Raw genomic sequence first — 27993 nt, forward strand, 5'->3', positions numbered from 1 at the left:
TGAAAATAGCTCTACATTTTATGCAATCAAGGAAAATTCTGTACCTTGGCATTCCCCACACCGGATTAGCAAGGAGCTGGAAGTTCTTCCACCCCCAGCATGCCATTATAGATGACATGCTGGGCTGTGACAAACTGCTGGCTTAATGTAGCTTGTGCTGCTGGAAGTGTAACCCTGATGTGCAGGGTGGATTAGAGTCGAGTGACCTCAACTCATATTCATTTCCTCTGAGAGGAAAGCTAACAAGCCCCTCTCTGTTCTGATGAGCATTTATGAAGCGTGGGTTCTGCTGGAAGCCACTTGACTCAGTGGTGGGAGTGGGCCCTACTTCTGAATGATGCTTGCTCTGCCCTGAATGAGCACCACAACCTTCATCCCCCACCTAGCAAGACCAGGAAAAGGAAATTGAGTTCATTCTGTATTTACTTCTTTACTTACCTTTAGTTTGTTTCCTGTATATTTTTATGCAAAAAGTCATAGTGTACAGTGAGGTTATAGGGTGGTGGGTAAACCCTGGGTAGAGCTGCCTAGGTCCAAGAGCTGAGTCATGTTTGTGACTGAGAGCTTCAAGCCTCACCTTGAGTCCTTGTTACCTAAAATGGGGCTCTTTGCAATGCCAAATCAATAAAGCTGTCAGGTTAGAATTAACGTGTGATGCCACTCCAATTAAACAGAATGGATGGGAAATATCTGGGAGGTTAGTAGCGGAGGAACTGCAGTGTTTGCATTTAAATGATCTTAATTACCTCTTAGACTTGAAATCCTCCTAAAATGAACGGGAGAATGCCACATCCCACTTAGCTGTATTGTTTCAGGACAGTGGCCTCTGGCTAGGAAGAACCGGAGTGCATTGAGCTTGCATTGTGGTGTCTGCCTTTGCAGACAGGAGGTTGGAGAATGTATATTCTTTTCTTTTTTCTTTCCTCAAAAGAAATTAAATCGCAGCCCTGACAGGAGAGGGTAAAATCTCCGAGACCTCCCTAGTGCTTGGAATGTACAGACTCCCGCATCCCATTTGCTATTGAGGCAGCACACTCCCCTGTGGCTCTGGGGCGTCTTTGGCCGCCCGCCAACCTCCCAGGGCCTTTGGCTTTGATGTGTGGTTCAGGCTGTCCTCAGGCCAGGCTGTTGTTGCCGTGGCCTGGGCTTCACTCACACTGGGTGCCAGGAGGGATGTCCTGTCTGCAGTATACATTTTGCCCTCCCCAGTCCTGCCGCAGCAGAGGGAGGCTGCCTTTCTGTCAGCCGCAAGTGGTTGTCCCCAGCTGCACTGCCTAGCAGTTCCGCCTCTGTGTTTGCGGAAGCAGGGTTTGCACCCAGCCTGTCATCTGGGGCTGGGCCCCTGCGCCCCAGGGAAGACACCCGCCCTGCCAGGTCGGCTGTCAGTCTGAAAGGCCTCCTGGATGCATCCAGAGCAGACCCATAGGCTGAGCAGCCTGCTCTGGCTACATTGCATCGACCTTCATTTGTCTAAGCCTAGCAGCCAGGTTAGTGAGGAGGTCAGTTTTGGCTGGGGAGATTTTTCTTAATTGAACCCTATTTCCACCCAGTTTCCAGGCTCAGTTCCAGGCTCGGTGTTAGAAACCCAGCAGTTGGGAATGTAACTCTAATGTCTGGAGACTTCCCGTGGTAATTTTGTAAACAGGTGGACACATGAGGACAGAGGGGAGTAGTGGTGGGTACTGTGTCATGAAAGCAGTCAAAGGATAGTTACACACACACACACACACACACACACACACACAGAGGGGGAGAGAGAGAGAGAGAGAGAGACAGAGAGAGAGAGAGATTGAGAGACTGAGACTCTTGTCACTGATAATCTGGTTCCAGAAGCACCCATTCAATTAAAAAAGAAATTGCTTCAGAAAAACAAAAGCAGAGCAAAGCTGGTTCTAGTTTATATGACGCAGCACCTTGCTGTGTCTCTTACAGGATTAGTAATAGCATTTCCCACAGAGGGGAATTTCTCGCTCCCATTCTGCCCTCCCCCCCATGTCTCTTTACCAAACAGTTATTTTTTTCTTTGTATTAAGTTTATAATGTTCTGGGCTGGGGATTTAGCTCAGTGGCACAGCGCCTGCCTGGCAAGTCATGAGTTCGATTCCTGGTACCAGAAAAAAAAAACCCAAAAAAAACTAAAAAAAAAAAGAAAAAGTTTATAATGTTCCAAGATGTTTTTGTTTGCTTTGGTTTTCTTATAAGATGGATCCTTTTCATATTGAGAACACATTGCTTTTTTGGCAGCCTCTTGTAAAAACAATTTTTTTTTTTAGGCAGTGGAGGCAGAGTGCAGGCCCCTTGATCCCATGACCTACTTAGGGGAGGACACCTGAAAGGGTTCAACATAGGAAGGGGAAGAGATTTGTAGAAGCCAGACTTCCTGGTCTTATTAGGGCACACCTGTTTGCATTCTATTTCATGTCTTGCGTCTATTCATGGGCAACGTTTAATTGGCATGCTGATAGTAATATCTTTTTTTAAATCATCAGTGAGTGTTTGGATTGGGGGTGGGTAGTAACTCCTCTGGTGCATCCTGAATACTAGGGCCTTCCTTAGCGCAAGTGTCATGAAGTAGATTATCTTGTAATGTGCAAAGCCCAATAAGGGGAAGGATTTTACCATGATCTGTTCCCTAAGTTCTGACTTTTCTAATAGGGGCAGGAAGCACATGGAAGTTTGGTAGGATCAGATTATGTCTGGGACAGGAGCTGTAGCTAAACCGTGGTCATGGCATTTAATATTAATATGAAGCCTAACATTTGCAGGTTTTCCAGATGTCATTTCTTAGTGCCACAGCAAGGTGATGCAGTTGTTTCCAAGGACTAACTGATGAAATCGGAAGTCAATAGACCTTGGCTAGGAATGCGAAAATGTCTTGATGGCCTTTCAAATTCTCCCCGCCTCCCTTGTAGCTGCAGGTACCCTCAGCCCTCTATAATTTTCTTCAGTCAAACAAGTTTCAAGATTGAATTTTCATGTTTATGTAGACTCTTGCAATCCCCTATTGCTTTTCTGGGGAATCCGTAATGCCATGTAGCCCATATACTGTGGTTTGGCAGGAAAAACCCTCAAAGGAGGTTATTTTAAAAAAAGCCCAAGATACAATTCATTAATAATTTCATTCTCTTTCTAGATGTGTTTTCTTCCCATTGTCAGCCAGTGTGGGAGGAGAAAGAAGAACAATGCTGGAGGTGAACGTGTTGTGTGGGCATGTGCCATCTAGAAGTATTTTATAGAAGAAAAAAAAATATTTATTTTTGTAATAAAAGATTCCAACACTCTAAGTAACAGAAGATTATTAATTCTATTGCAGTAAAAAGTTATGGTTCTAATGCCCTTAAAACTGTTAATCATTAAAAACATATGTTAATTAAAGGCATACATATGCATAAGTATATATACAAAAATGGTAATTTTGTTCTCTCAGGCTGAAGCCTAAAATGTCATTCATAACACTGTTGCTGTTGCCAATAGAGGAAATTTGCATAAGGCTGAGGCAAGACTACCCATTCTTTAATGTTTGGGGGTAGTGTTCTAGTTCCCCAACCAAGGCTGGAGTTTCTCTTCCCCTGGTTAGAAGGCAATGCTGATTAAAAGTTTCCCATGGTAATATCTAGGACGGCAAAGCAGGTGTGCAATACCTTCCTCATACTGGAACTCGAGGCCCCCCCTTCTCTGTTGCCCTTGGTGGGGTCCTGCACTTTCATTCTGTGCCCCATCCTCATAACCTTTGGTCTGTTCTCCTCCAGTGTGTTCTGTGAAGCCATTTGCAGCTCCTTTAGCCCTTACCCAGCTCTACTGTTCTCAGCTCCTACTATTCTTAGAATCCTTACCACACATTTAGCATTTAGCACTTACTTTTTCGAAAAGCGTGTCTTTGTGTGTGAGTTCAGGGCTGATGGCATGTACTTGATTATTTCCTGCAAGTGGCGCAGTGTTAGGAACCTAGCAAAGCTTTGTAGTTGGCTGACAGTTACTTGTGCTGTCCTACTATCAGGAAACCATTGCTGTAAACTGAGTTTTGCTTCTCAAAATGTAACCCTCACAGCAGCATCACGTGGCAACTTCTGGGTTCCTGCCAGACCTACAGAATGAGCATCTGCATTTAAACAAGCTTCCTTCCTAACTCATATGCCTGCTGAAGTTTTAGAAAGCGTGGTAGAGACCCCAGCAATGCACAGGTTTCCATTTTTGGAAGTGTTTTATTGTGATTTGTAGCAGAGAACTGCTTGCTCTTGTTAGAGCTATGAATTGTTGTCTTCACGGAGAGAGGGTCACATTTAGATGTGGCCAGGGGGCTGTGAATTAAGTTGTCAGGACAATATTTGTATTCCAGTTGAAGCCTTGATTGAAATAACAAATATCTCTTTAAATGGCCTTTTAAAAAGTCTCATACTAAGGAACAGAAAGAATGATTTCCTTTTCCTTCGTTACTTTTTTTTTTTTTTTTTTCTTGCACTTGAAGTGCTTACACCCACTCAGCTTGCTATTTTGAACTCTGGGAAAGAAAATTTGTGGGCATCTCGCAGTCTTTCAGGAAACAGGGTTTAGATTAAATATTTGCCACATTTCCTACGTGTTGCTTTCTTCAGGAGAATGGAGAAACAACATATCACTCAGGCTTTCACTCATCTCACACACAGTGTGCCTTTCAAAGCACGGACAAAAAGCCACATTCATCCTTGCTGCCTGTTTCACACAGGTGTTCAAGTCGTTTCTTCCATTCCCTCTCTTTGACCTTCCTTTCCTTTTATCGTGTCTAGAGTTCTTCATGTGCCATGTAGGTTATCTGAAATAGAAGATTCCTTGAGAGCACCTAGGCTCATCAAATCAAGGATAATAACATAGGGATTTAATTTACATTCACAACAAAATGCAAACTATTTTCAGTCAAATTATTTAAACTATTTTATTATAATTTAAGTAATTTCTACTTTTCTACTTTTTCTATCTTTGAATCTAAACCTATTTCACAGATGGCGGAAATAGAAAACAGCGTGGTGGAGAGAAAGGGGGAGGGGTATTAGGCACTAGGTCATCTAAGTCACTCAGCTATGTTTTAAATGAACTCAGGGCTTTGTTATGTAAAGCAATATAAAATGGTCATGTGGGATACTGTTTACTGACAGTGATGTTGTTTACATATGGTTTAATTTTTGTTTTGATCTGTTTTTTTGCTGTACTGAGTATTGAACCCAAGGTCTCACGCGTGCTAGGCAAATGCTGCACCACTGAGCTACATCCCCAGCCCTTTTTATTTTTCAATTTTGAGACTGGTCTCACTAAGTTGCCCAGGCTGCCCTCAGTGTGTGCTCCTCCTGTTTCAGCTTCCCAAGTAGTTAGGGTTACAAGCATGTGCCATTGCCACTGGTTTAATTTCATTTTGGGTAGGAAATTAAGATAGCTTATTTAAAATAGGGCTTGTAATACCTGTCTTCTATTTAATGGATGTTCGCCTACATGTAAAGGATGCTGTTTGTGGGGCCCTTGTAGGAAATTAACGCAATTTAATTACTGGATGTAAGGAATTAAATATTTTCCAAGCAAATGGTAAGGACTTAGGGAAAGGTTCAAAACCAGGGAATTTGTAGAATATCAATGCTTATTAGTTATAAAAATTAAAAATTAAAGTGTCATGAACAGAGATGCACCATAATACTGTATTTTGTTAACATGGGAAGTCAAATAATGAAAAGATACATATATATGATCTTATATGGTACATGATATATAAGATATATATATATATATATATATATATATATATAATCTCTTTTTTTTGGTACTGGGAATCAAACTCAGGACCTCATGCTTGCTAGACAGACGCTTATGCCACTGGGCTACATCCCTGGCCCTTTATAATCTCATATATATATATGAATCATGATATATGATTCTCCATATATTGACTCTAAAGGGCAGTTTTTAAAAGTGTGGCTAAATGTTGAGGGCAAAGAATGCATTTAATTAAAGAATATAATCTAGGAAAAGTGGGTGAGAATTTTGCAAGAGTACAGTGCACATGAGGAACTATCAAGGAACCTTTGACAAAAAAGAAAACAAGGAGTGTGAAATGTAGTAGCCCTACTGTGGATTTGAATGAAACAATAGTCATTAAACCTGCCTACCATATGTGATAATGCCTATGAAGACCACATATAACACAATGCCAGTCATATGATATGACTGCCTCTAGGACATGTAGGGCAAACAGTGTAATAGTCAGGAAACCCACTTCTAGTTGCAGATCTTGGCTAAGTGGCAGACCTTCTGAGCTGTTCTATTGTCAGTAACGTGGGAGAATTTGAGGAGCACAAAGTGTTAGTCTTTCTGTAAAGACCTTGTGACTCACAAGCTTACTCCACCGTGCCGTTCGCCACATGAGCAAAACTTACTGTGCTTAGTGTTGCAATAGACCAGTCATCTAAGCTGTTCCCCGGGAGTGTCCTGTAAACTCCGGAGAGCGCGGTTCCTGTGTCTTACCCCAGGGAAACCATTCAGCTAGAGAAAACCACACAAGCCCAGCGCTGTGGGCACCTCTGATTTATTATACACAAATAACTGAAACAGACCAATTGGTGACAAGTGCGATCAAATATTAGCTAATGATGGATTACTCCATTGTTTAGATCTTCTGACTGATGGAATGAAACGTTAAGATATACTTGGATTTGCTTATGAAGCCAATGTAGTACTGGCTGAGGTTTCTTTTCCTTTCCCGTTGAGGTGAGGCAGGCAGTACAAGTGAATTGAAGGCAAGGCAGTTTAGACGCGACCGCCTTCATCATGATATAAAATGGTTTTAGGTGTTGCATTACTGGGAATTTAGAAATTGTAGGGAATCTACCATTAGTGGCAGATATCAGTCAATGTCAGGTGTCATTGTTCGGTTTTTATTGTTTTATTTCACATTCATCAGAAGGAATTTGTACCTGTACATGATATATCTTAATTCTTCTACTTTTCCATTCCCCTGCACTCAGCTCAACCCCTCTTCCCCTCCTTACTGACAAAACTTTGTTTCCATTTTATCTTTCTTTTCTCATTTTTTTCCTTCTGCTTTCCTTCCTTTCCCCCCTCTCCTCCCTAGTTCCCCTTTCCTTTTGAACGATTTCTTCCTATTACACAATATCTAGAATACATTTTAGTTCTTTACACTTTCAGTTTCTCACACCAGAAAGACTGTGTGATATTTACACATTTGCTTGATTTATTTCACTTTAGAGTATGCTCTCTCAAAGTTTATCCTTCATTATGGCTGGGTAGTACCTTGTAAAATGAACGTCTCTGCAGAAATGTATGTGGTTTGTATGCCTGAGGATTATTTGTTAAGCAGGCAACATATCTGTATTTTTTATGCTAATCTGTGGCAATCATTTGACTGAATGACCCGTATGGGTAGCTAATATATTAATGTATTTTGTTCTTAATGCTTTTTTACCCCCTCACACTAAGCTACACTCCCAATGCTTTGTCTTCTTTTATTTTATTTTATTTTTTTTTCATATTTTGAGACATTTACGTATTTGTATATTTTGTCTCAGGGTCTCACTATATTGCTGTGGTTGGCCTCGAACTTGTGATCCTCCTTTCTCAGCCTCTCAAGTACAGTAGCTAGAATTATAGCCTGTGCCAAGTCCAGTTTGTTCTTACCATCTTCTGAGCTTTGGCGTGAGTTGACCATGCCACCACCTTTTAGACGTTCTGTAAACACTGAAAAGTCAGTGAAAATTGCTAACCACTTCCTCTGACCACCATAGTTAGGCAGAAATGCAATCATACTGACCGCTGTCCAGGTATAATGCCTTTTAGCATGTTGGCCTACACTCAGAAATTTCAGACTTCTTAGGAGGCAAGAATTACATAATTGAGGAGAACAGTATTCTAAGAAATGAGCAAGAACTGAAAAAGGGATGGTAGATTTAGACTTTGCACGGGTTGATTTTCCTTAGTTTGTTGAAAACTCAGTGAGAAGGGATTTTTAATAATCTTTGAGTCGCTTTTATTTACATCACGAGAGGAAGCATCTTAGCTTCTTCTTGGAAAATGAGTAATCAGAAGAAAGGTTGTTGAACAGTGTACCAGCATCAACACCAACCCATCCTGCAGCTATTCAGGATTGATACTGTGGGGTAGCTACCACTGTTACTTGAGAGAACCATTGTAACTTTACCATAAAATGCCAAGAAAATGCAGGGATATTTTCACAGCTCTAAATATTTAAGTGAAAAAAATATGTGTTACACTATTTTGTATTTCATGGTTTAGATGACTGTATTTGTTAAGTCAGAATCATTTAAAATAACCAAAGAATGTGGGTTTCACCCCCAGCACCGCAAAATAAACAAACAACCAAACAAACAAATAAAATAACCAACACATACGACATTTGTCTTGTCATACTAGTGGCAAGAACTCTGGAATGATAATTAAGACCATGAAGAAGTCTTTTGAGGCAGTATCCAAATGAGTCTCCTAGATAAATGCTTTTTAAATAACAACAAGTCAAGAATCTACACATACATAGGTTTATTGGAAATTAAAAATATTTCCCATGACCTCTGTAGATTTCTAAGTATATATAATTCTTGCTATTTGTCTTAGCAGCTTGTTTTTCAGCAAGTACTTTGTAATACTGTGCTACAAATGGACAGCGTATGCCTATCAGCCTTTATTTTGAATTCTGCCATTAGCCATCAGTTTATTTCACTAATATGTGTAGTGGGATCTGGAGAGTGGCAGGTGGTGACTAATTCTAAAATTGCATAATAAAAATATCATGCATTTACAGCTTTGAAATATGTTTTTGAACTTTCACTTGAATACGACTGTGTTTGTTATTCTGGGACTTTAAATATTACTATGTCCTAGCATACTAAATCTTCTCAAGGGCGATCTGATTTGAAAGTAGCTGGAAGTTAATTTTCTGTCTTACATTTCTGTTCATAATCCCCAGCCCGCTCGACCCAGCATTTATTTTAAACTTTCTCCAGTGGAGACAGTGCTTGTTTTCTCTCAAAACTTCTTCTGAACCTGAATTGTAATTTAATGTTTGGACCTCAGAAGAGAGGTTTCTATTGGTAAAATAGTTAAAATAAACTACTAATATGAATTAATATTAATATGTATAAATCATAATTAAGCTATTTATGTTTCTTACCGGAGTAAACACTGTGGGGGAGAAAAAGTATTCTGAGATTTGGAAATTCACGCTAGTGACTTCACCCCAGGACTGCGTGGCTCTCATTATGTTGAAGTGATCTATCTAGGTTTCTGTCCCATAACTGAGATTATATATAGGTTGGGCTTAAAGACTTTCAAAAACTGCAACTTACACATTTTCATTGCCTCAGTAAATTATAAGAATCAGTGAGGGTTATTCCAGAGCACTTATTTGCATCTTTTCCTCATTTCAGATTTTAAAATCCAGAAATTATATAGCCATCATTTCCCTGTGACAATCAGTACTGAAAATAAACTCTTCCCTCACATTTGGTTGAGTTATTTTGTTGTTTCTCTACTCTTGAACATGTATTTTACCTCAAACTATAATATTTGTGAAATGCTTTTTTTGTTTTATAGTTTTAAGTAGCGCAGTCATTTAGGATAAGATACAGTAACGGTCTTGATTTGATTTTTGTGGTATTAGTGAGTAGATCACATCAAGCTCCTCTGGATTAAATGCTGCTTTTGTTTTTATTTCCCTCATTAGGTGGAGCCTTTACATTTTTTAAAAGATGGTGGTAATCAGATCTACCTGAAAAATTAAGTGAATCGATTTGATTGGAACACTTTTTCACCAATTGTTCAACATTCGGCCAATAAGTAAGTTGAACCGAGTACTTTCTGTGTGATTTGATTTTAAAGTTGTGGGAAAGATATGTGAAAGCACAATACTAAGTAAGCTTACTGTGAAATTTTGATGGTAATGATTTGAAGCCCTCAAAACCTGTGATAAATATCCGGGATATTATCTAACTGAAAATATTTTAAAATCCTTAATGCATTTTTGGAAATACCATGATTTTAGCTGGACATTGGAAAAATGTCTTTTATAGGTTGAAATCAGTCATTGTATTTTATTTCTTTCCCAAGGGGGTATTAGGGATTAAATCAGGCCTTGTGCATGGTAGGCACAAGCTCTACTGCTGAGCAGCTCTGCCACTGGCTAAGGCCTTAGCGCCCTTGTATTCACTCGTTTACTGATGATTTTCTTGTCCTGATCTGGTGGTGATTTGAGAATATGAGATTTTACTTCGAATGGGATTTTTATGTGAAATTTCATCTTGCAGATTCAAATCTAAGGAATAATGAATTATTTTGAGCAAGTTAGCATCTGTCTTTATTTAGCCGTTTTCATTTTACATAAATTTGGGGTTCTGTGATAAGAACAGACACCTTAAGGAAGAACCTGCTTGGCTTCAGTTTTCTTGTGGCCCTAGTTGCTGTGGAAAACTCCTGAGTTAGAGAACTCGGAACCAAGAAGAGTTTCGGCTGTTAGCAGATTATTGGTACTGCCAAGACAGAATTTAGTGGGAACAGGACTTTGGCTACTGTTAAAATGTCAGTATAGTAAAGCCTGCTCTGTCAAACAGATTTTTGGCATCAGAAGTCTAAATGATACTGATTTTAGAGGGTTAGGATTTTTTTTTTTTAAACTCAGGCAAACTCATGATTTAATTAACCCTTTACACAGCAACAGAAAACCTGGAAAAAATTTTGTTTTCCTAATTTAGGTCACAAGATTTGAGTTTCTGAAATTCTAAATTTTTTTCATAATTCTAAAACTATGCAACTTGCTACTTAATTTCACTCCAAATAAACTGGAGCTATTTTAAAACCTGATGGGGCTGGGGATATAGCTCAGTGGCACACGCACCAGCCTGGCAAGCACAAGGTCCTGAGTGTGATTCCTGGTACCAAAAAAAAAAAAAAGTTCTATAAAACCTGATGAGTGGCAGTGAATAAGGGCAGAAAGTATCTAATCATTTGGGGAGTCAGCTTCCAAGTCAAATGAACCAATAGTGTGTATTTAACTTTGAGTCTCAAGACTTGATGTTATAGGTGGGCTTCCAGGGATAGTGTTCTATAGTATATGCAGCACCTACAGCTGTTCTTAACTGTGTCTAAAACAATCTCACTTGGGGAACAGCCCTGGAACCAGGTTTGTTAGTGTTGCTTTTGAGCTTCCAGTGACAGTAGAAATGGCAAAAGCATGAATAAACTCTAGAGAATCTTTTCATTCTTCCTGTAAAGTTCATAATTCAATTTCGTTTATTGTTAGGGGCACATAACACATGGCATATAGTGTCATTTGGAAAAAAATATTTGGCTAATTAAAGGAATATAAGGTACTGAAGTGAAAAATCAATCCAGAAGAGAGGTGTTTAAAAAGTTTCAAAAGCAAATCCTTACTTTCTTCAGTACCTGTATTAGATACTAGAAAGTAAACATTAATGCTCTGAATCATCAACTAAAATGTCATTGTCTGCCAAGTTTGGTTTTCGGTCTGTTCACAAATTTGATTTTTTGCAATTATTCCTGCAATAGGTTACAGAGTTAAAGTTGAATATCAATTAATGGCACCTCATTTAGATTATGTGTAGGAGACCATTTTTGGTAAGCATCTTCTGAGAGTAGACATGGCTACAGTAGTGAGTGTAGAAGGCCTACTTGCTTGTTGCAGTGTGAGCTCTGGGCTCCTCTGGCCCAGTTGTCTCATCTAGGTCAACGTGCTTTGAAATAACTATTGTTTTGAGTTAAATAAGAGTACTACTTAATTGTGAGGTTCTCTGAGGATTACACACTTGCAGATAGCAGGAGCCTCCTGAATACTAGTGAGTATGGTAATGGTGAGTAATAGTGATAATAATTGTGCTGCAACTATTGTTTAAATGTAACAGTTATATTTTAATAATCACAGGACTACTGGTTCTGTAGTCTGGCAACATGGGCTTCACTGTATAGATAGGTATATTTTCTTACTTAAACCATTTACATTTTTGGTAAGAAAGCATTTCATTCGAATTGATAAGCTTGTTTCAGAATGTGTGTGGAATACACAATCGGCAGCCTCTCTGTGACTTACAACTAAACCTGGTCACATGTATTACCCTAAGTGAGGATTTTCTTCCAAGTAATTTCTCTAATCACAAATTGGTAGTAAATAGCAAATAGTTTGTTAAAAAAGAAAATCCTCAACCATTAAAATATCTTCTCCTTTTGGTACTTTTTTGTAAAATATAGTAAATATGAGCTATTTTATCTTTACAGTAGTGCTGTTCTTCTTCAAGTAAGTGATGGCTTTGTCTGGTCTTGGCATTATTTATTTTAAGGTAATGTCAGCTGGAATCTGAGTCTTTAACCACTCAGGTTTATGTTCTCCGATTCATATTCTCTCGTTGCATTAGAGGTAATTGGCTAAGAATTATGTAAAGGACCTTTCTTCTTAGGAAAGACAGTGAAAAACTTTCACGTTTATTAGGCAAGTTCTGTGATTGAGGATCTGAGCTATAGGTGCAAAATCTTTTGAAAGTAAGAATTAAGTATCACATATTCATTTGAGGATAGTGGCTTTCTAGGTAGTAATTAACTTTCTGAGAATTACATAGTTATTATAGTTAGAAATTTTTGTGTGCTTTCATATGTTTTTTTTCTTGTTATTATTTACACCAATTAGGAGAATAAAAGGGGAAATTTTAATTAATTCTCTTTGGACACATTTTAGTTACTCTCATAAAGATCTGAACTGTGAGCAAATTATATCTACTATATTACCTGTAGGCTTACTATAACTTTTCTGCTGTATCCTTCAAAATGTTTCCTTTCATAGAGGGACATTGTTATAGCTTTTCAGATGCAGACAGCCCTTTTCTCTGGGTACCTTGTGTTTTCCCATAAATGAGGGGTATCCATATTTGTGCTGGAATAGCTACAAACTGGTGTGGGGCTATGGATTCCAGGCTTACATACAACTGGATATATCTGGCTTTGGTATTCAGAAATTTCACTTACACTTTGTTTCATTTCTGTGTTCAATAACTCAGTCTAGTCATTTGTTCATTGGTTGTTCAGCAAACTTTAATCAAACCAGCAGGATGAGCAAAGCACTGTCCCAGAGCATCCCATAGCTGTCTGAAACCGCTGACTGAAGGCTGCTTTCTTAGCATGTCATTGTTCCCTTCCATCCTTCCTTCAGCTTGCAGGTTAGGCTGGCTGTGTGGAGGAATGGTTCATTTTCACTCCATACAAATGGAACTTGACAGTGTAACTGAGGGGTCATTCACCTTGTTTTTATGATGACGCATATTAACATTCAGGAAATGGTTTACCATTTACCAATGGCGTCTGTGTACGCAGTCTCACTGGAGGAAATAACTACCATACCTACATTGCACACACTTGATTTTGTGTGTGGGGAAATAGAGGCTGGTGGAGGTGGCAGTGTTACAGCTGAATGATTTACTCAAAGCCACAGCCCTCATGAGTCACAGAGCTAGAATTTAACCCTGGTTCTTCCACTTCAGATAGCATATCACAGTCACTGGGAGCTCACCAGTCTAGTTGATTGGCGGGATCCAAGTTTTGGAGTGTTACGGATGTGCTTGCTATATTCTGTTTAGGATGATTCATGTAAGGAAATAGGAGTCTTACTGAAATTTGGGAGAAGAATCGGATATTACAGTGTTAACACTGTGGGATAAGAATGTGAATTTGTCAGATCTCTGCCTGGCTTAACCTGTCTGATGATACCAGTGTTAAGTTTATTCAGCCATTTCCCCTGCTCTGAGAATCTCATAATCTCCACGCACACATTAACAATGGCCTCTTGAATTCTAACTCCCAGGACAATTATAGGTTTTACCATAAACTCCTAAATTATGTACAGTATTGGACAAAATTCTCCACTTACAGATTTTCATTTCATATTTGAACTTGATATCACATGGACAGCTCATTCATGAATTCCCAAAAAAAAAATTAACCTCCTGAATCGCATTTTCTGCATCATCTATTTGCATTATTGGCTAATGCATTTATGTCATAGCCTGGTTAATTCTTTTATTTGAGGATGGTTGTCTTCGTGTGTTATCTCATCTGCCCTCAGCATCCGCTTAACACTCGAAACAGTTGCCACTTTTTACATGCATTTTTGTGCTTGTGCTTTATAGTAATTTATGTGAGTTTCTTTTTAATCTCACGTGCCACTGTTAGTTACTTGAAGGTAAAGGTAAGTCTTTTCTAGGCGTCCTCTGCAACCTCAGATATTGGGTGTGGTGCTGCATGGCTGTAATCCTAGCACTCTGGGAGCCTGAGGCAGGAGGATTGCAAGTTGGGACCAAGGCTAGGCAATTCAGAGACTTAGACAGACCCTGTCTCAAAATAAAAAAGGGCTGGCGGTATAATTTAGGGTAAAGGACCTGGGTCCAAATGTTCAATCCCCAGTAGCAATAGGGGTGATTAGAAATATATACATATTCAAGAAATATTCATTGAACTTAATAAAAAATAAAAATACGTGGCCATGAGTTTTCTTTTAAAATTTATTTTGGGGTCTGCTTGAAAACTGATACCTGGGCATAGATATAATTCTAATCACATTAGTGAGATGAATCAGCAAGTCTGATATCTATTGGAAAATACTCAGAGCAGAGTCATGAGAACAAATTATAATTTTTTTGTGAACTTTTTAAACACGCACACAGAAAAAAGCTCTTAAAGAGAAACAACACTCTTCCCCACCAAAGAAAACAGAACAAAAACCTCTGCCTTCCCAATAAGGATGTTTTATTTTCCTTGTCTTGGCTGCTATACAGCAACAAAAATAATTGTCCTCTGGAAAGATTTAATATGATAAAATAAAACGAGGCCTGTGAATGTGTAGGACCCTGGGAGGGGCAGGTGTGAATGCATTGTGAATTCTGAGCTCAGGTGCTTTGACAGCAGGGCTAGCCATGAGCTGGTCACCTGGCTCAGTGTGGAGGTCCCTGAACAGTTTTGAGCAGCAGTGATGCCATTTGAGGCTTCCATTGGGAGGATGGGTCTGAGGGGTGGTGTGGGGTGGTGTGGGGGTGGAGGTGAGGGTGAGGGTGGGGTGGGAGGGCGCAGCAGCCCCTGTCAGCTGAGGGTGCACTTCAGTTACTTCAAGAGCTGTCACCTCGTGTTGTGCCCTTTCCGTCTCCTCCCACACTGACATCACAAAGGCTCTGCACACAGCACTTGGGTGAACGCTTTGTGCCAGGCTCAGGGAATTCTTTCTGACTTAACTTCCTGTTGTCCTTTCCTCATTTCTACAATTTCAGGATTTGCATCTTGGTGCCTTTGTGGCAGTGTTCAGCTCAGAATTGTTTTTGCTAAGGTTCTCTTGACACTTTCACAGGTTACTACCTCTGGTAATGGTCCCTGGGTCCTGTGTGCCCGTGGGCACTGTGCCTAGTCCTATCCTTTGGTGGAAATTTGCCAGCTGGACCTGGAGTCCCTTCCGGTCCCCTGACTGTGTCAGACAGGTGTTGAGTGCCTGAGTTAGAATGCTAGCCAGAAGGACTGACAGGGCACAGACAATAGGAGGGAAAGTACAGGAAGACAGTGAAGGCCTGTCTGATTGGGAATGGCGCGTGTGTGTGTGTGTGTGTGTGTGTGTGTGTGTGTGTGTGCGCGTGTGTGTGTGTATGCTTGTGATAGAGCATGGGTTTGTGCACATGCTCTAGGGTGGGAGGCAGAAGGCAGCTGTCAGTGATGACTCCAGGCTTTGAGCCTGGGTATTTAAATATTGCTTTTAGTAGAAAAAGAGAGCTAAAGTGAGTCTGGCTTGGGTAGTAGCATGATGACTTTGATGGTATAACAGTTGTGCTTGTGACAAATGTAGATTAAAAAGCATATATTTTTTTCTACTCTTTTCTTTTTCCCAGAAGGGCTTATAGTTGGAAACAAATTCACTGGATAACTGGAATTATCCTCCTTTTCTTTCTGTTGTTTTAGCTTCTTAGCTATTTCCCAAGAGCTTACAGTGATTTCGGGTTTTCTCACCCTTAACCCTGCCAGACCCCACCTTCCCAACTCACCTCCCCAGGAACTCGTACTTGTCAGAGTACTCTCACCAGCCAGAAGTGCACCTTTCAACCTCCTAAAATAAAAACATGCAGGAAAAATAGCTATCTTTTCCTTTTGAGGAGCAGGATCATTGCCATCTCACGACTTGCTGAAATAGCACAGCAAAGGAACATTTTTTGGCAGGCTGCAACATCTAGGGAATGCACAAACACACATTTCTCCTTTCCTATGATGTACGGGATGGAGGCAGTCTAGTTTAGGGGAGCAGGGGGAATTTTAATTGAGCACTAAAATTTTTAGAATGTGCTGGCTGTTTGAATCTAAAGAAATTCTTCCAATTGATATCACTTCTAAAAACAAAAAACCTGAGGTTCTTCAATTTTATGGTTACAGAGAGGTGGCTGGTTTCAGTGTAATCCACTCCATCCCCATCCAAGGTGGGGTTTTATGAATTTCAGGGTATTCTTGATTCATTTAGTTTGAGAACATATAATGACCCTGTAATTATCATTCGTCTTTACCTGTGTATTAATGACTAAAGTAAAGATTTAATAACTATGGAGCAGTAAAGATATTTTAGATCTTGCGCCATAAAAAGATTTCCATTAACAGAATGCTTTGTGCACAAATAAATTATTCATTGACTATAGCAGAGCTTGATTCTGTCATCAGCCTTAAGTGGAAATTCTGAGAACACCAATCATCACAAACGCCAACACTGTGTTGGCTTGAGCCTGTATCCTTCTTACATGGAACTTGAGCATTTTTGGCTATTTGTAAAAGCTTTAGTTTGGTTAAATGCAATGAATATTTATGGCAGTTCTGCCATATGCAATTTAGTATTCTGGTGTTGTAGAGGGATATAGTGATGAGCAAGCTTGCATCTTGGCCTTAAAGTGGTTTATAGACCCCAAAAGAGAGGTAAGACTACTAAATAGCCAGTTTGAGTATGAGACAGCTTATAGTAGGACTCAAAAATGTCTAAATAGTCCAGGCATGGTGGTGCACTGTAATCCTAGCACTCGGGAGGCTGAGGCAGGAGGATTGTCAAGAGTTAAAGGCCAGGCTGGGCTAAATAGTGAATTCAGGACCAGCATGAACTACATAGTGAGACTGTGTTTCAAAAAAAAAAAGACTAAATAAAATGTTTTGTAAATTCAGAAGAGAAAGGAATACTCATTTTCTTATGGATATGTTGGGTTGAAGTTGCTTGAGGATCAGATAACATTTCCCAAGAAAAGATTTAAACATGGGCAAGATTTTGACAGGCGGGAGAATGACATTTATACAAAGAAATGGGATGGATAAATGTTGGTGTGATCCTGGGATGAAAGTAACATGGCATGTTTGGGGCACAGCATTGGTGAGAGAGGACTCATGAAAGGAGAAGGAAAGGTGCCAGGAAAGGTATTCCAGAGAGTGCAGAGGGCCTTTCTTGAATGTGATCCGCACACGACATTGGTAAGTATCAGGGGATCTTTACCCACTTCTGAGCTAAGAAGTAATGTGATTGGGTTATATTTTTGAAAGATGAATCAACCCACTGTAAATAGCATTGTAGAGTGAAGAACTGGAAAAACTGGGGTAGGTAAGTTAAGAAGCTGTTGTGATAGTCTCCAGTAAAATTATGACCTAGGATGGTTATTATAGGAATGCAAAAGAGGGGACAGATGGGAGAGACACTGCAGATGAATTATCTACAGGCTTTGTGATTGGCGAAGATGGCTGAGAAACTGGAACAAGTTAAGTTGGAATTCTACCTCTTTAGTAAACTTCAGTCAAACAGCATTTAGGAAAAATTAGCCACATGCAAGATTGCTGGGCTTTGAGGTATGTCTTGAGAAAAATGGAAATGATCCTGTTTGTAGGTAGCTGAACGCTAAGTTGCATAAAATATGCATTCAATTAACTAAATCCATAGCAAACCATGACCAGTGCAGTAGTGTGAGTTGAAAAGGCTATATGAACACCTAAGGGTATGGTACTAATTCTGTGCTGGAAAAGTAAGGAAGAATATAGGAGAGAGGACACTTCGATTGGACCTGGAAGTTCAGCGAGAAGATGCTAGAGCACTTCAGCTGTCACAAAACCAAGGCAGGCTAAGAGAAGCTGAGGGGGAAGACTTGCCAGAGAAAGGGACTCTTACTGAGTGCCTACTCTGTGTCAGATCCTGGGCTGGGAGCCCTGTTTTAAGGGAGATGTGTTCACATTGTGTGCAGTTGGAAAGTCATCATAAGGTTGTTACTAAGAAAAGGCCTGTGGATTCTGCAGTGGACTATAGGCCACTTTGAAGAGGTTTCAGAGCAGAAGTATGGGTGGAAATGTTGTAAAAGTTATTTCTTATCTTGAAGACATAATTCAATACATCAGTGAACAAAAAGGCTGAGCTTTTTGCTTGTGATTTGTCCTTGTTGGGTAAAGTTTATATAAACCTCAGTAGATCTCTTTGTTCTGGCTGGTCTTAGAGGCATCGCTTGAGAATGTGCTAGTCCTGAGAAGGTTTTGCAAGCTTAAATACTGCAAGAATGTTGGACTCCCAGATTACTTTTTCCAAGTAAAAGATTTCTACATTTGCTACCAACATCCCTCCTCCACCCAGCTTCCCTTCCCACTCCTTCCCTTGGGCCCAGACTGATACTAGGGAGGCCCTGGCTGCACCTTTGGCTTAGGTCAGGGAAGTCCTCGGGCTCTCTTTGGCTCAGTTCCCATGTGGAAAAAGATTTCCATGGAGAATAATCTAGGGAAGTGCCTGTGTGAGAACACACTCAGTCACACACTCACACACACAGAGGCCAGGTCTTTTCCTGTCCGCAAGGATATTTATGTGCAAGTAACTAGACAAAACACACAGTCACACATAGGCATATAATTTAACAGGAATAATAGTTTATTAAAGAACAATTCAGAAATTACTTTGATAAATAGCCTGTTCCTACAGAATATAAAGAGGTGAAATTTATATCATGGTTATGCTTAGATGTTTTTTGTTATGTGTTTTAAAATAATTATTACAGTTACCTGGGCACAATAAAAGAACTTTTCCAAAGGTACCCATGTTATATTGCAGAGATAATTTAAATTATAGCAATCTGTCTATCCTGTAATTTAAAATATATAAAAAAGACAGTGAAAAGGAGTGGCAGAATGGAAGAAGCAGCAATTGCCCCTTGATCCTACAAACACACAAAAGTACATGAGCGTGGTGATTGTGTTTACAGTAATTGGTTTACTCATTTATCTTTTCTTTGTTCAGTCAACAAACACTTATTGAGCTCCTGTTTTATCTGAGGCTGGGAATTGGGGAACACAGCTGAATAAAGAAAAGACTGTGAAATTTTAAATGTGTACTCTTCTTTCAAGTTTTCCTGCTTGTTAGGCAGACAGTTTGCTTGAAAGTACATTTTTGAGGTGTGTATTAAATGCTGATGTTTTTCTCCCATCATTTATTTCCTACCACTTTAAATCCTAAAATATATTCAACCTATGAGTGCTCAACCCAGCACTTGGGTTAGTGGGAATCCTTAGAGCTTCTGAACTGCCAGGCTTGTGTACCGGGCTTTGCCTGCTACAACGCCGGGGTGGGCTTCCCTTTCCTTGAGAGCTGAGCTGGCAGGATGTTCAGTCAAGCCGCCTTCCCCTGTCTTGTCACAAGCTCTGGGGTAGATGGATCAGTATGTTTGGTCTGTGCATATGTGAATCTCTCCAGGAAACCCCTCAGTGCTGGAGCATCTGTACAAGTACAGTCAAGATCTGTTCAACCGGCGACCCAGCTCAAAAGTGTGCACAGCAGGGAGACCTGCGAAGTTAAACCAGTCTCTTAGGGTTTATTATTATCATTGCTCTTCTTCTTCTTCCTTCATTTTATAATTTCCAGCTAGAGACTGTAGATGCCAGGTTTGTGCTTGCAGGAGTTATCCTATTTATATTTGAGCTGGCTTACGTCACATGGGAAAGCAAGGGGCTGCAGGCTAGAGTTTTTTCCCTTATTTGCTTTGTCGCACATATTCGTGAATATTTGATGAACCATGCCAGGTTCACCTCTGTCTAAGCAGTCACGGTGCCACCCTACACTAACAAGCCTGTGGAACCTTTGTCATAGAACTCTTAATCTTGAATTCTTTTGTTTCTAAAGCCAATCAAAAAATATTTGCATCATACTCGCATAATGACAGTTTTCACCATAACAAATATGAACTTTGAGTTTTTGTAACTGATGAGCACAGTAACATGTGTTTTTATAGTCACTAAAGTATTTCAATTAAGAAATATGTTAATTTGGAAGGTTAATAAGAATATTAAGATGACCTCAACCCAAATTTGGAAGCATTTTTTTATAATGATAAGATGTTTATGTTGCCTTTTTAAACCTTCCACAGAGAAAAAGTTTATTTCACTGTGACATTAATTTCTAAAGAGCATGCCTCTTGTGCATATGTTTGATATACATATATCTGTGTTTGTGGAGTAGAGAATGAGAATGGGGGTGATGTGGGCATCTAGATATTCATTCATTCATCCATTCATTCATTCATTCTGGGCAGGAGTTGGTCCATCCCATTTGTTCTTCATTCTGATAGATGCAAGGTAGAGTAAGCGTTTCTAAATGGATATTAAGGTGGGTGCCAAGCAACCTGAAAAATAAAAGTTATATATGAAAAGAAAATTGCTATCTGATCAGGAGGTATATCACAGCGTCATTTTGATAAATTATTAATTAATTCATTACAAAATTCTCTTTGATCTTTTACAGGTCAAAGGTCAAAGAGCTATAACCTTTTCAAAATATCTAGAACTGTATGTATATTTTAAAGCAGGTTTGAACCTTTGCCAGCTGATAGGAATAAGACTTGAAATAGGTTGGTTACTTAGCACTTTTCTACTAAGTACAGTAAAGCTGGAGCTGTTTAAAGGCTATTCTCTTATTATTTTGTGATAAAAGTTTGTTTTACTTTTTCATGAAAAGCATGTTATATGCATGTACAAATCTGTCAAAGTGAAAACCCGTTAATGTATATAACCAATATGCACTAATAAAAATGTGATAAAAAGAATACACTTTTATTCTTATACTACTTAAACATATACATGTTTTTTCTAAACTAAGAATTAAATAATAACACATTTATGGAGCTAATCTCAGATACTGAAAGGGAATGTCTAAATCAGGTGCATTGCACTTGTGTTTTTTGAAGGTGCATCTTATTATATACAGAATGTAGGGTATAAGCTCTTTTCTCTTAGGATTTTGTTTAGAATACAGAAACTCCATGAAGATAAATTTAATAATTCATTTAAAGAAATTTATTACTTTATTTTAAATACTTGTTAGAATTATAATCATTTATTTTTTTTTTATCCCTGATCCTCTTTTACCTGTGTATTGTTGATGCATTTTGGAAATCTGATGAAACATCGAATTAAAATAATTTCACTTACATGTTGGCACTGTGAATTATTCCTTAGAACAGATGCAATTAGTTAACATTTTCTGCAGAACAGATTTCAGATTTTTTTCTTGTGATAATATTACTCAGACCCTCTCTGAGGTGTCCTCTGGAATTAAGTTTGGAGATGTTCCATATAATTTCTACATGGTCTATTAAAATTAGACATGTTTGAGTTTGTACATTTATTATTAATATGTAAAATAACATAGGATGGTTTTTGATAATGCAATGATTTCTAAGTTTTATTTTCTAGCATTTTCAAAGACTTAAAAATGATTTCTGATTAGAATAGTACTATGTGAGTCATTCACTGTGATGGGGAGGAAAAAGTCATTAACTGGAACGGCCATTTGTTGAAATGTCAGGAAGCCAAGGTTCTTGCTCTGGACCTCAGAAAGACTTGCAGATGTTGGGTAAGCAGCTCAGCTCCACCCCCCTTTTCTCACTCAGCCTCTTGACTTCTGAGGTGTGTTCTTGTGTATACGTATACATCTGTACGTGCACATGTACATACATATGTGTAAAACAGACTGCAGTGTATATCTACAAAGGCTCTGAAGCCTCTGTTTTGGACAAGAAAAGAAAGATTCCATACTTTAAACAAAAATTGATAAGGATTATTGTGAGAGTTAGTCCCTTAGTCCCATATGTAAGAAGCAGTCTTCCTCTACACTTTAAGGGACACTCTTTTGAAAATGTTCACTGTGCTCATGTGAATTGATTAAAAACAAACTTGTTCAAGATTAACTCTCCAGGTTGAAGGACTAGATAATAAGCAAAAATATGAAAGGGTGCTTTCTGAGGCCTGCTTTGGTCATTCCCTTTGAATTCTGTTGTCATTCTTCCTCCTACCAGACACTAATTTTAGAAAGTTTGGTAGGAAAGGCCACAAAGAACCTTGGAGTTGGGGAAGAGACAGAAGAGAGAGGCATCAACCCAAGTCAGAGTCCCCTCGGTTTTCCATCTGCTGACAGGGCAGGGCAGTCTCAGGTGGACAGTGACAGGTGCACCTCTTGCCTCCCTAGCCCCTTGAAGCCATTGTGTTACAGTTACAAGGTATTGCTGATAAACTTTCTGAGATTCTGGATTAGAGTAGAAAATGTGATAAAAGGTGATAAAAGGTGAGGTGAGGGTGGTGAGGAGAAAGCATGAATGGAACTGCTCTCTGACAGCCTGAGAGGAGAACTGGCCAGCAGCCGAGCTTGGTTGGGGCCCTCAAAGCACACAGCCAGGGAGAAGGTCAGGGCTGCCAATAGGGATGGGGTCTGTAAGGGAAGAGTTCGGGTGAAGGCTCAGAAACATTCTTAATCTGATCAGTGATGAAGTCTTTATTTGTAAGGAATGTGAAGTTGCCAGGGATTTCATCTGACCTGTTAAAGTTATAGACTTGATGAAAAGAAACTTCTGGCTCCTTCTTACTGTTTTGAACACTAATTAAATCTTCATTAAATAAAGAATTTGAAGTATCCTGTTAGTGAATTTTAGATGGCCACATTTGACAAGTTTGTTTACCTTATTGTTTGCAGCCTTAAAATGTAAGCAGATTTTTTAGATATGCTATTGCTTTTTTTTTTTCTTTTTTTTTTTCCCCCGGAGGGGCTGTTTCTAAAGTTTCTGAACAGCAAGAAAAAGATACATATACCATGGTTTTGACTTATACTCATTCTCAACAACCTAAAAATTTTAAAATAAAATGCCATTGTATACAGAGTGTGCAAAATATCAATGTATTTTCATCAAAAATATAAATTAGAATAAGTAGAAAAATTCAAAAGTTAAACTATTTAAAAGTGATTACATAAAACATCCTAAATTATGGCCAGGTTTGGTGGTGCACACCTATAATCCCAGCATTCTGGGAGGCTGAGGCAGGAGGATCACAAATTAGAGCCAGCCTGGCAATTTAGCAACTTAGTGAGACTCTGTCTCAAAATTTGGAAAAGGGCTGGGGATGTAGCTCAGTGTCAAGGCCCTGGGTTCATTTCCCAGTACTACAAAGAAAAAAACAAAACCAAATAAAAATCCTAAATTACATGTTAAAATTAAAAGGCAAGCAAATCTATGTTATAATGAATATATAAAACATTCTCAATCCAAAATTATTTAAATGGCTGGTACTTTCTAATGTATTTTTGGAAAATTTAACTAAGACCCCAACTAATTTTTATTTTTTAATTTTTTATTTTAAATAGAATTTTAAAAAAGAGCAATAGCAAAATGCCAACAACAGACCTCAGCTATTTTTATAGAAGTAAAACTGCTTAAAGATGTAGTGTAAAATATTGAATGCGATGGTGATGTAAATAACACCATGCTTTGTGTTGACATCTCTACAAATTTAAGACTGAGAAGACTTGCTTAGCTATAAAATATTCTTCAGATACCGTGTTCAATTGTTACAGATAATTGCATTAACTTATTAATAATTCTAGAACTGCTGCTCCGCATACTAAGAGAAACAAGGAGAAGGATGTTGTGCTGGGCACAGCCGTATTCATGTTGCAAGAGTCTGTTGCTGTCAAGCTTTCTGAGAGTGAGGGTCAGGAACTGTGTCTTTTCTTTACAGTAAGCATTAAGACTACTTAAAGCCTCTCTGCTTTTGAAATGGTGTCTAATTGCATATCGTGTAACAGCGTAACCTACAGACCTTCAGGACATTCACACTCAGTTTTTTTGTGATTGGTGCAAAAATACTAGGCAAAAGGCCCCCTGGGGAACTGAAACAGTTGTAATGGAGTTTCGGGGTAAAGGACATCTGGATACTAGTGACAGAGGTGCTATACAGTTTTCAGTAAGTTTATTTGGCATGCATTTGTGGTGTGTGGGCTTCTAAAACGTGAGACCCAAGGCAGGAACTCCTCTTGCCAGCTGTCCGAGCTCTACTGGCTGCGGGGCATCTGGGCATTAACATTCTCGCTAGGGGCACCATCTGCAGAGACCGCAGAGGGGTTCCTTCCTGAGACACTAGGGGGAGCTGGCACAGGAAGGAAGAAATGCAGATGGTGTTGTGACTGGCTGTCAGACTGCCTGTGGGCTCTTTAAATCTCCCTTGCTGGATCCCTAGAAATACATGCTTGCTTGGGGCTTTTCAAGGGGACTAGAGGTCCCCCCATGAGTGGGTGGGGATGGAACAGGAGCTCTGGCTAATTGGTGTTAACCCACTGAATATGGATTTGCCTGTAGGTTGGTAAGCTGTGGTACTGTTTGAGTAATTCATTTCCAAGACAATAAATGTTTCCCTTTTCACTTGGAAAGACAGAAAGAAGGGAACACTTTCATCCTGTAAATCTCTTAACTCTCCGATGGTTGGAAATAGTTTCATTTCTCTTTGTGAATGTTTTCTGTGGAAGAAGCCAGGGACACAAGTCTGTCACTCATTTTAGACAACTGGAACTAGAAAGGGATACATTATTTACTTAGATTGGAAATCTGAACCACAAATGGACCGAATTTAGAGAACTTGGTTGAGGAAAAAAAATGATCATTTTTTGCTGACCTCTAAATGAACTTTAGCACTCCCCTTGTTATTATTGTAAGCAACAAAAGACAGTAGTTTTAACAGTATCTGTGACATTATTACCAATCGAGATCACAGGTAGTTTCACATCACCTTCCTGCGGTGACTAATATCTCAGTGTCTTTATAATAATGACTGCTCAAAACCATGAGGGATGATAGATTTTGCATCATATTAACAAATTGTAGCAAAGACAGTCGTTACTGTCCACAAATTTGCTTCATTTTTTGAGATAACTGTATTCCATTATAATTTATAACGTAATGTGTTTTATGTAACTTAAAATATTATCCTAGAAGGGGATCCACAGGGTTCTCAGACTGTTAAAGAGGATCTCAGCAGCAAGAAAACTGGGAAGCTCTGATGTCAGTGTAGCCCCACGTTTCACTGCAGATTAAGACCTTAAAGGATGTGAGGTGTTCGAGGTCATGGTGGAAGAGGAATTAAAAGTGGTGTCCTTCCTGCATGGTGCGGCCTCCTGGCACCCCAGCCCTGATCTTGGTGCCAGGAGAATGAGTGCCTTTGTCTTCTTCGGCAAGCGCTCCGACTGTGATGAAGGTCAGGTCTGCTTCCTTCTTTTTTTGCTTCCTTCTTTGTTTGCACTTCCCTGGCTTGTGGTGGCGTCTCCTACCTCACTTCCCTGACCTGGCAGTGGTGGTAAGGTGTGGTCGTCTCCAGCACTTCTGACCCTAATGTTATGTTGTTCTGTGACAACTGAGAGGTCCACAGTGTGTCAGTCAGCTGTCCATTTCTGTGACAAAATACTTGAGATAAACAACTTGTAAGGAGGAAGAGTTGACTTTTGACTCAAGGTTTCAGAGGTTGCAGTTCCTAGCTGACCAGCTCTGTTGTTTTTGAGCCTGTGGTGGGCAGATCATCATCATAGGGAGTGCACAGTAGAGCAGAGCTGCTCACCTTGTAGTGCTGTAAAGCCAAAAAGAGAGGAAGGAGCCAGGATCCCACTGTTCCCATTAAGTAGCCACTCCCTGTGACTTAACTTCCTTCCATGGGGCCTTCCTGCTAAAGGTTGAAACCCTCCCAGCAGCACCACAGCCTAGTGACTAACCCTTTATAGCATGGACATTTAGGGGCATTTATGATCAATACCATAGCATCCTGCTTCATTCAGTTGTAATGGTGGGATTTCAGGCCACAAGTATCACCCCTATTGAGAACTTTTCCTGTTAACTCAGTGTGCTTTCCTAAATTAATTTAGGCATTGTTGGCACATTATTTCCTTCTTAGATTTAGACTAATATATGCCTAAATACCAACAAAAATACAGAATTAATAGCCAGCATTTATAGTTCACTTGCTCATGGCATTTGTAAACACTATGTAATTTCCTTACTGTTTCTAATGCTTTCTTCCCATTTTACATGTAAGAAAAATGAGGCACAGAGAGGTTAGGTGACTCACCTGATGTTGGTGACGTATTTAGTACACGGCAGAGACAGGCCTGCAGGCAGACACTCCAGTTCCAGAGCCCATGGTCTGGCCAGGATGCTGCATGTTCAGTTATTATTTTAACACCATATATCATTGTTGTCCAATCTCTTTTTTTTGTTTGTTTTTTGGTTTTTTTTTTTTTTGGTTTTTCTCCGGTACCGGGAATCGAACTCACGACCTTGCACTTGCCAGACAGGTGCTGTGCCACTGAGCTAAATCCTCAGCCTCCCAATCTGTTTTTTTTTCCTTTGGTTTGGAGAATGTACACATCTGTGATGAACTTTCGAATTTTGAAGAAATTTTTTTATGTAGTCCTAACTGGAACTCTGTCCAGTCTCAGAGCTGTCTCTGAAAGGTGCTGGGTCATTTGGTTCAACATCTGTTCAGCTTTAATCCCTTGCTCTGTGTATTCAGGAAATAGAGGAGAGGAAAAAACATGTTCTTTCCCAAGACGTTGAGTCGTATTGTAAAATGCCTGATTTGGACTGACTGTCTCTATTGCAAGGATGTGACACTGCCTGGATCTTCGCTTTGGAAGTCTTGTCATCAGTAATGTTACCAAATGCATTTTGAAATTTTACCTCTGAATTGTTGGGGTTGTTGTTTTTGTTGTTGTTGTTTAAGTTTTACTGTTTCTCTTCTTGAACTCTGCTTGTCATGTTACCAGCTAGTTAAAAGTCTGCAAGGCTTGAGTGCTGGCCGAGAAACCAGGGGTGTGGTAACCAGTTCCCCCAGGTGCCCAGATCCTGCAGTTTGAGGTGCTGGGTGGTTACACCAAGGTGGGACTACGGGGTTCACCGTGCCACTGGTTTGCACCAGGCTCGCGCAGTGCATTTGATGGGACAAGACAGATGGTAGAGCTCAGCCCAAAATGATGAGGGAGGAAAGTGAAAAAAATTAAAAAAAGGGCATTTGATTTTGTAATTCACATTTTGGAAGTGAATTTCAGCTCCTGTGATTGACTAATAAATGCAGTGTTGCTATAAGGCTTGAATCCTTTAGCGTCTGTTTGAACAGATCTGAGTAATCGGCAGGAAGCAATCTTTTCCTTTATGTATGCTGTCCCAAACTTCTTGGGGTTTCCTCCAGATCTGAACAGGTTTGGGCCATTCGAAAACCAAAAAAGAAAAAAAGAACATAGAAAAATTCCAAATTTTGTTTTTGAACTGAAATATAGATTTATGCATATGGGAGAGAGAATACGAACGGTGAAGTAGGGGTGACAAGAACAATTAATCAGTCTTCGTACAGCTGCTTCCTGACATTTCTGCAAGTTGTTGTGGAAAAATTAATGAAGGTTAGATCAGTAATGGTTTCAAGCCTGGCCAGTGGAAAGTATGACAGTGTTTCCATCAGCAATTAAATCGGGCTGCTTTCTTTTTTCTATAGGGGAAGTGGTGTGATGTGTGTTCTCCACAGGAAATGGAAAGAGCAGCTGAAATGCGTGCGCCGCAGGTATGAGGAGCGCTCAGGAGAGCTCCTGCCGCCTCGCCCTGGGCCGCCACACACTAGCATCTTCCGCAGGGAAGG

At 39.6% G+C, this 27993-nt stretch overlaps 1 protein-coding gene across 1 annotated transcript in view; it reads left to right on the top strand.

Annotated features, from left to right (window-relative positions):
• The window catches only part of Hivep2 (human immunodeficiency virus type I enhancer binding protein 2), a 181010-nt gene that overhangs the window by 92214 nt on the left and 60803 nt on the right, over positions 1–27993 (top strand). Inside the window, exon 2 of the mRNA XM_005389252.2 lies at positions 9713–9825. The gene's annotated coding sequence lies outside the window, so the exon portion shown is untranslated. The remainder of the gene's footprint in view (positions 1–9712; positions 9826–27993) is intronic.

The sequence above is a fragment of the Chinchilla lanigera genome, unplaced genomic scaffold (genome assembly GCF_000276665.1).
Source record: "Chinchilla lanigera isolate Chin_1 unplaced genomic scaffold, ChiLan1.0 scaffold00035, whole genome shotgun sequence".
In the NCBI taxonomy this organism is placed as follows: domain Eukaryota; kingdom Metazoa; phylum Chordata; class Mammalia; order Rodentia; family Chinchillidae; genus Chinchilla; species Chinchilla lanigera.